Source organism: Suncus etruscus, chromosome 3, assembly GCF_024139225.1.
Source record: "Suncus etruscus isolate mSunEtr1 chromosome 3, mSunEtr1.pri.cur, whole genome shotgun sequence".
NCBI classification, from domain to species: domain Eukaryota; kingdom Metazoa; phylum Chordata; class Mammalia; order Eulipotyphla; family Soricidae; genus Suncus; species Suncus etruscus.
The window spans coordinates 2,662,651-2,670,353 of record NC_064850.1 but is presented as its reverse complement, the minus strand read 5'-3'; the positions used below and the strand labels follow the sequence as shown (position 1 = coordinate 2,670,353).

General features: G+C 36.4%; 1 non-coding gene across 1 annotated transcript; it reads right to left on the bottom strand.

The window, feature by feature from the left end:
* Positions 1-2,389: 2,389 nt before the first annotated feature.
* LOC126004963 (small nucleolar RNA SNORA72) lies at positions 2,390-2,525 on the bottom strand. Its single transcript, XR_007494163.1, has one exon. It is a non-coding gene; the product is annotated as a small nucleolar RNA SNORA72 (small nucleolar RNA).
* Positions 2,526-7,703: the final 5,178 nt, after the last annotated feature.

Below are 7,703 nucleotides of genomic sequence, written 5' to 3'. Positions count from 1 at the left end.
CCCTTCGTACAACATTTTGTGGCTCTGCCCTAGAGGAATCTTGTTTTGTTTTGTTTTGTTTTGGTTTGGGTCACACCCCCCAATGTTCAAGACTTACTACTGACTTTGCACTCAAGGATCACCCCGACTTTGCCTCCTGCGGCCTTCCGGTAAATTGAGTTTGAGACCCCTGCTTTAAGTGATATTTTTGATTAAAACTGAGTGATGAATTTCTGATGAACTTAAGAGTCAAGGTCTAATTAGGATTCTTATCTCAATCCTCTGCTACTAACCAGCTTAAAACCTCAGAAAGATGTTAAGACTTCTGTGGGCTAGTCCCTCTATGTATTAGAAGACTTTCTTAGACTGTTCTTTCAAGTCCTCTGTAATACAATAGTAATGCTTGAATATAAATGCTGAGCGAAAATTTACTTTTTTATTCTATATTTTATTAGATAATATGTTTGACTTTTAGAAGATTTTTTTCCCTTTAAAGTCAGATTAAAGATTGGAGAAATATGGGATGCATGCTGGGAACAGGGGTGGAGAGAGGAAAACATTGGTGGTGGGAATGCCCCTGATTCAATATCACTATGTACCAAAAATACTACTGTGAATGATTTGTAATCCACTTTGGTCAAAATAAAAATTATTAATAAAAAATTTGGAAATTTTGAAAAAGACAATCATCCTCTCATAAAACTCACACAAAATATAATAAAGTTTGGTAACAGTCAAAAAATTGGAGAAATAGTAGAGGGGAGTAAGGCAATCTGTTGCCTTTTGTGAAGTCAGTACTGGTTTCAGCACCTGCTGGAACAACCCTGAGCATAGAGTTAGAAGTAGCCCTGAGCACCACTAACTGTGGTCTAAAGCCTTCTCCACAAGAAAATGAAAAAAGTTAGGTTAAGTCATAATATTTCTTGCATTTCTTCTTCATGCTTGTTGTTTCAGGAGGGTTTATTTTCTTATGTAAGAGCTCTCAGTTGTACCAATCACTAGCCCCAATAATATGGTGGCTCTCAAGTTCGCACGTACATCAAAATCCAACCAGAGGCTTCTTAAAACACAGATGCTTAGCTCTATGACCTGTCCTAAGAGTCTGCTATTTCCAAGGAGTTGCAGCTGTTGGCAGTTATTCTATTCTAGGAATCATACTTTGAGAACTGCTGCTCTGGAGAAACGCTGTGTCCAAGAGCAAGGAGGCTTGGAGAAGAAGGAGCATAGTGAACTCACAGCATTTTTATGAATTACAAAGTATTTAAAAGCAATTAAATCACTATCTGTGGCAGTGGACCGAATAAACAGGTTATATGTTATGGGATATCATATTGAAGGTACAAAGTAAGGACGATAGAGTCATGTGATATGATCATGTGTTGGTTAAAAGAGCTCTGGAATAAGAACGTGTTTGAAAATAGTTCAACTTTGGAGACGAAAGATAATCCGAAATCGGACTTTAATTTGTTAGAATCATTTTGTTCTATTTTTAAAAGAATGTTTTTCGATAAACAGAGTGCCTTGAAGTAGGCTTTGAATTTTCAGTGATGATGTTTGTTGTGCTAGGACTGGATCAGTGGAATCCAAGTCACAGAGTAAACCATATGAGCTCAAAGGTGACAGTTTCTATACTATTCTAACTATCATATAATTTTATTTTTATTGACATTTCCTCTACAAAGCCTGTAAGTCAAAGTCTTTGACTTTATTAAAGCTCTTTGCCATTTAGAGCAAACAGACCAACAATTTAAATTGCATGCTGTTAAGATGCAAAATAATTACAGCTCTCTTTGACCTTTATGATAACAGGAATTTAAATATTTACTAACCTCCCTTCTTGCCTATCAAAACAAAGGTTAATTGTTAATTCGCTGTGTCCTATTTGGAAAGCACTTAGAGCTGAAGGCTCCTTCTATTGAAGCTGCTGACCTCTCACTTCAATTTTAGTTAAGAGCAATTTAAAATATTGAGGAGTGTAAGTTTTAACTCCACTTTGACTACAAGGAGGCCTGTAGGAGCATGTTTCCCTACTTCTTTCTGTGCTTCCATTTCTACATCAAATGATAACGAGAACTACATCAAGGAGTTGCTGTTAAGAGTAATTAGAAAATACATGTCTGTATTTGGAATAAAATAGGTAAACTGTTGTCACTGTTGTACATGTGAACTGCTTCAACAAGTTTTTAGAAAAATGTGAACAGTACAGCACTCTTACATAGAAACCACTCAAAACAATTTGGAATGCTTTCTATGAGTATACATATAGACAAGTATATACAGTGAAAAAAATTGTGGAAGACCCTAATTGTAACCCTAACACAACATTAATGCTTAATTCTGGAGAAAGAATTTAGAGACTTGGTCAATGGGATCTTTGACTCTATCAGTAAAGCTTTATTTATTTAATTTGATTTATCACCATCCTTTCTAAATCCAGATCTAAGTAGGTAAAGAACTACATCTGGGGAGACATGCATCGTCTTATTATAGCAAATGTTTAGCCTGTCTTGATGATTACACAATCAGGACAGTGAGAATATTTGCAGGTTATTTTTATTTTTATATGGTGAGCTTATTTGGTAATATCTATGTAACTGAAAAAATAGTAAGAAAAGCTATTTGTCAGATCTCAAAAAATTACTCTGGAGTTGATGAAGGCATATAAAAATGATTACAATTTGAACTCAGGTGAAAAAATGAAGAATTTTACATGTAAGATATTCTTCTCTTGAAACTAAAACCTTGAGGCTGGAGCAATAGCACTTGCATGCAGCCTATCTGGGTTCAATGCCCACAACCCATATGACCCCTGAGATTTCCAGTAGTGATTGCTGAGTGCAGAGTCAGAAGTAACCCCTAAGCATCACTGGGAGTGTCTCAAAAAAAAAAAAAAAAGAAAATTAAATAAAAGCACCTGAAACCTTATTCCTTAGGAAAAAAAATTCTGGTTGGGGCTGGAGAAATAATATAGAGGCATTTGCCTGAAAATGCTTGACTAATATTTGATCTCTGGCATTCCATATGCCCCCCCCACCAGGAGTAATTATTAAATGCAGTGTGAACCCCTCAAACCCATTACCACCAACATTTTGGTTAAGAGTATCCTATTGTTTTATTTTATTTATTTATTTTGGTTACAAACATGTTTGTAATTGGATTTCAGCCATAAAATGCACATCCCCCTTCAAAAATGTCCCCTATTTCCCTCCTCCCCATCTCCTGACTATCTTCTAGACAGGCATTGTATTTTTTTCTATCACTGTATCACATTGTATTTTCCCTATCACTGCCATGGTATTCCTTAGTGTAGTTATTTCTCTAAATGCCTTTATCACTCTTTGTGATAAGCTTCATAGCTTGGGCTAGTCCTTCCAGCCCTCATCTCTATTGCTTTTGGGTGTTATTACTATACAGTCTTTTATTTTTCTTAAATCACAGAGATGAGTTAGACTATTCTATGTTTATCTCTCTCCCTCTGATGTATATTGCACAACATAATAGTCTCTAAATTCATCCATGTATAGGCTAATTTTATAACTTCATTTTTTTCTAACAGCTGCAGAGTATTCTACTGTGTATCACTATTTCGTTAGCCTCTCTTCTGTTGTCAGACATAGGGTTGTTTCCCATTCTGGCTATTGTAAAAAGCACTGTTATGAATATAGGAGTGCAGAGGGCATTATTGTATTGTGTTTTTGTGTTCCTAGGGTATTTCATAGGAGTGGTATTGCTGGATCATATGAAAGCTCAATGTCCAGTATTTTAAGATATATCCATATGTGACTCCACCCTGGGTTTAGGTGTATCTACCTGAGACCCGCCCATTTCTGGGCGGGGCCTTGGGAACCAGATATTACGTTAACCATACCTGCAAGACCCCGCCCATTTCCTGGGAAGGGTCCTGGGAAGGGTAGATAAGGCTTTGACCAGAGAGGATTAGGGCCTTTTGCCCCTTCCTACCAGAATGGAGGTATGAGGAAAAGACATGGCCAGACAAGTTAAGATGCAGGGCAAGCTAAGGATAGCATGCATAAATGGTTGAGATTGACCACACATGTGGTGGATAGGGCCTGAATAAAGTTGATGCTTTCTGAAGCCTGCCTGTGAGTGAGTTCAATACCCATCGCTTTCCTGGACCCCAGACCCGCCGGTTGATGGAGGATGAAGCCACGTGGCCATGGCGTAAGAATATAGGCCTCCATCCATCTCCATCCAGCAACATCTTTAATTATTTAATTCTACATCCATATTGTTTTCCATAGACAGCATTCCCACCAGCAGTGAATGAGAGTTTCTTTCTCTCCTCATCCATGCCAACAGTGATTGTTCTTTGAGATGTGTGGAAGAACCAGACTTCATCTCTGGGTATTAGATATGCTAGATCGTCTTAATTCACCCATGGAAGATTATGAGAGTCCAAGAATTTTTCCATTTCTTCCAGGTTCTCTTGTTTTGTGGCATAGAGTTTCCCAAAGTAGTCTCTGATTACTCTTTAAATTTCTGTAGTATCTATAGTGATCTCCCCTTTTCATTTCTAATTTGGTTTATTTAGTTTCTCTCCCCTCCCCCTTTTAAGAATTTTGTTGGTGATTTATTGATCTTGTTTTGTTTGTTTGTTTTTTTGGGGGGGTTGAGTTTTGGGGCCACACCCAGTGATGCTCAAGGGTTACTACTTTCTAATTTTATAAGCTGTGTCATTAAGTTATTTATGAAGGCCCCCTCTTCCATTTTTATGTGTGCTTGCAAAGCTATAAATTTTCCTCTTAGTACTGCTTTTGATGTGTTCCACAAATTCTGATAATTTGCATCTATGTTTGCATTTTTCCAAGAAACTTTTTATTTCCTCTTTGATTATATGTCTGATCCACTGGTTGTTTGGTAGTGAGCTATTTAATTTCCATATCTTAAAGTTTTTTCTATGTGTCTGTTTGTAGTTAGTTTCTAATTTCAGTGCATTATGATCTGAGAGATAATTTGCACAATTTCTATTTTCTTGATTATATTGAAATATGTTTTATGAGCCAGCATGTATTCTATCCCAAAGAATGACCCATGTGCATCAGAAAAGAATGTGTATCCAGTTATCTACTAGCCAACTTTCTTCCATTGCTCCTTTCAGTGCTAGTATATTCTTGTTAGGTTTCAGCCTGGTTGACTTATCAAGGGGTGACAGGGCAGTGTTATTGATATCTTCCTTCAAGTTTATCAGCTGTTGTTTTAAATATTTTGTTGGTCCTTTATTGGGTGTGTATATGTTTAAAAGAATGATTTTTTTCTGTTGTACATATCCATTAATTAAGAAATGTCCACCTCTGTCTTTTATAAGTTTTTGAAGTCTAAAGTTTGTGTTATATGATATTAATATGGCCATTATGACCTTTTTAAGGGAGTTGTTTAAATGATTATTCTCCAGTCTGTGATTGTTCTGATTATTCAAATGTATTACTTCTAGGCAGCAAAACGTTGGATTCAGCTTTTTGAACCATGTTGCCAATCTGTGTCTCTTAACTGGTGCATTTAGTCCATTGACATTGAGAGAAATGATTGTCATGAGATTTAGTATTATCTTTTAGTAGGAGTTTGGTGTGTCTCGTGGTTTGTCTTATCTTAAAGTAGCTCTATCATTTCATCCTTTAAGGCTGGTTTTGAGTATGTAAAGTTTCTGAGCTGTTGTTTATCCCTGAAGCTGTGTATCCTTCCTTCAAACCTGAATGTAACTCTGGCTGGGGTAGTACTCTTGGCAAAGCATTCAAAGTATTTGTTGAGTTTTGTAACTATATCTCACCACTGCCTTTGGTCCTTGAGGCTTTCTTGTGACAAATCTGTGGTAAATATTAAGGATGCTCCATTGAATATAATTTCCCTTTTTGATCTTGCTGCTTTCAGCATTTCATCCCTATTTGTGATGTTTGTCATTGTGAGTAGGATGTCTGAGGGTGCTTTTCTTTGGTTCTCTTTTTGCTGGTACTCTTTGGACATATAGGATTTGGTTGCACATACTCTTTAGCTCTGGGAGTTTCTCTGCAATGATGTCCTTGATTGTTGATACTTCATGGGGATTTTCTTCCTGTAACTCTGTGACTCCAATGATTCTTAAGCTTCTGTTCAGTTTTTCAAAGACTTCTATTTTCATCTGTTCCCATTCTTTGAGGACTTTTTCCCATTGTCTGATCATTTGTTTTAAGGTTCTTCTCAAATATATTCTGTTGTATGGAGTTGTTACCATCTTATCTTCCAGCTCACTGATTCTGTCTTCAGCCCCTGTTATTCTGTTAGGCTTTCCAGTGAGGTTTCCATTTCACCTACTGCATTTTTTAGTCCTGTTATATCAGTTTGAAGTTTTCTTATTTCTACTCTCAGATCTTCTTGATTCTTATTTGTAGCATGTTCAGTTCAGTCCATGCTTTCTTTGAGTTCTATGAACATCCTCCATATTTATTCTCTAAATTCATTACCTGAGAGGCTAAATAGATGTCTGATAATGTTCAGGTCATTGGAGCTACCATTTTTGTTCTCTAAGCATGGTGGGGACCTGCATTGTTTACCCATTGTCATAGTTGTAGTGGGATATTTTCTAAGTCCCATATTGGCATTTCTTGACTTGGAGAAGTGCGAGGTTGCTGAGCAGAGTGGAGTGACTGCACTCCACTCGCTCTTTGTCTTGGACCTGTTTTTAACATTTAAGTAACTGTTTTACCTGTTTAAGTCTTAAATTTTTCCTGTAATTTTACTTTTGTTTCCTCTTTAAAACCATTTTTATGTGACAAATATATAGTTTAAGAGGCTGAGCACATGCTTTGCATGCAGGACACCTGGTTTTGCTGTCTAAAAATTACATTGTCTCCTGGACACTTCCCAGAGTGACTCCTGAGCTAAGAGTAGTCCTTGAGCACCACGCTGTTGTGACTCCTAAATAAAACCAAATAAAAAGCACCACAATTATCCCACTGTTTTTAATAATTTAAAGACCTGTGCATATTTTCCATTTTTCAGGTAAGTTTTTGTTATTAGTAATTTAACAGAAGTGGCAAATAACATTTTCCTTTAGTTTTTATTTAGTCAGTCTCTATTTACAAAATCAATATTATTTCTTTCTAGTTTATGATCAATTTGTTAAATAATTAAAGGAGTTTGTGTTCTACCAGCTCCACTAATAAATTTTACATCAGTTTTTATTGTGCTGATTAATATTTAAGATACATTAGAGAATCTTGGTTATAGACCATAGATGGGCATGAAAATATGCTCTTTTCCCTCTCTCCATGCAAGTGAAGAAACTTAGACTAATAGAAATACTTAAAAATTATTTGACTTTTTTTTAAAGAGTATGTATCACATAGTTAACATAGGCAATCGTAATACATATGTTTCCAGGTAAGTTGAGAGAAATTATTAAAAAAGAAAAGAAAAGGGCCCGGAGAGATAGCACAGCGGTGTTTGCCTTGCAAGCAGCCAATCCAGGACCAAAGGTGGTTGGTTCGAATCCCAGTGTCCCATATGGTCCCCCGTGCCTGCAAGGAGCTATTTCTGAGCAGACAGCCAGGAGTAACCCCTGAGCAACGCCGGGTGTGGCCCAAAAACCAAAAAAAAAAAAAAAAAAAAAAAAAAAAGAAAAGAAAGAAAAAAATTAAGAAGAAAGAGAGAAAAAAGTATGGCAACAAGCAAAGTTGTGAAAATTATTGTATCTCCAATGAGGTCATTAAGCCATTGTCACAAGATTTAGT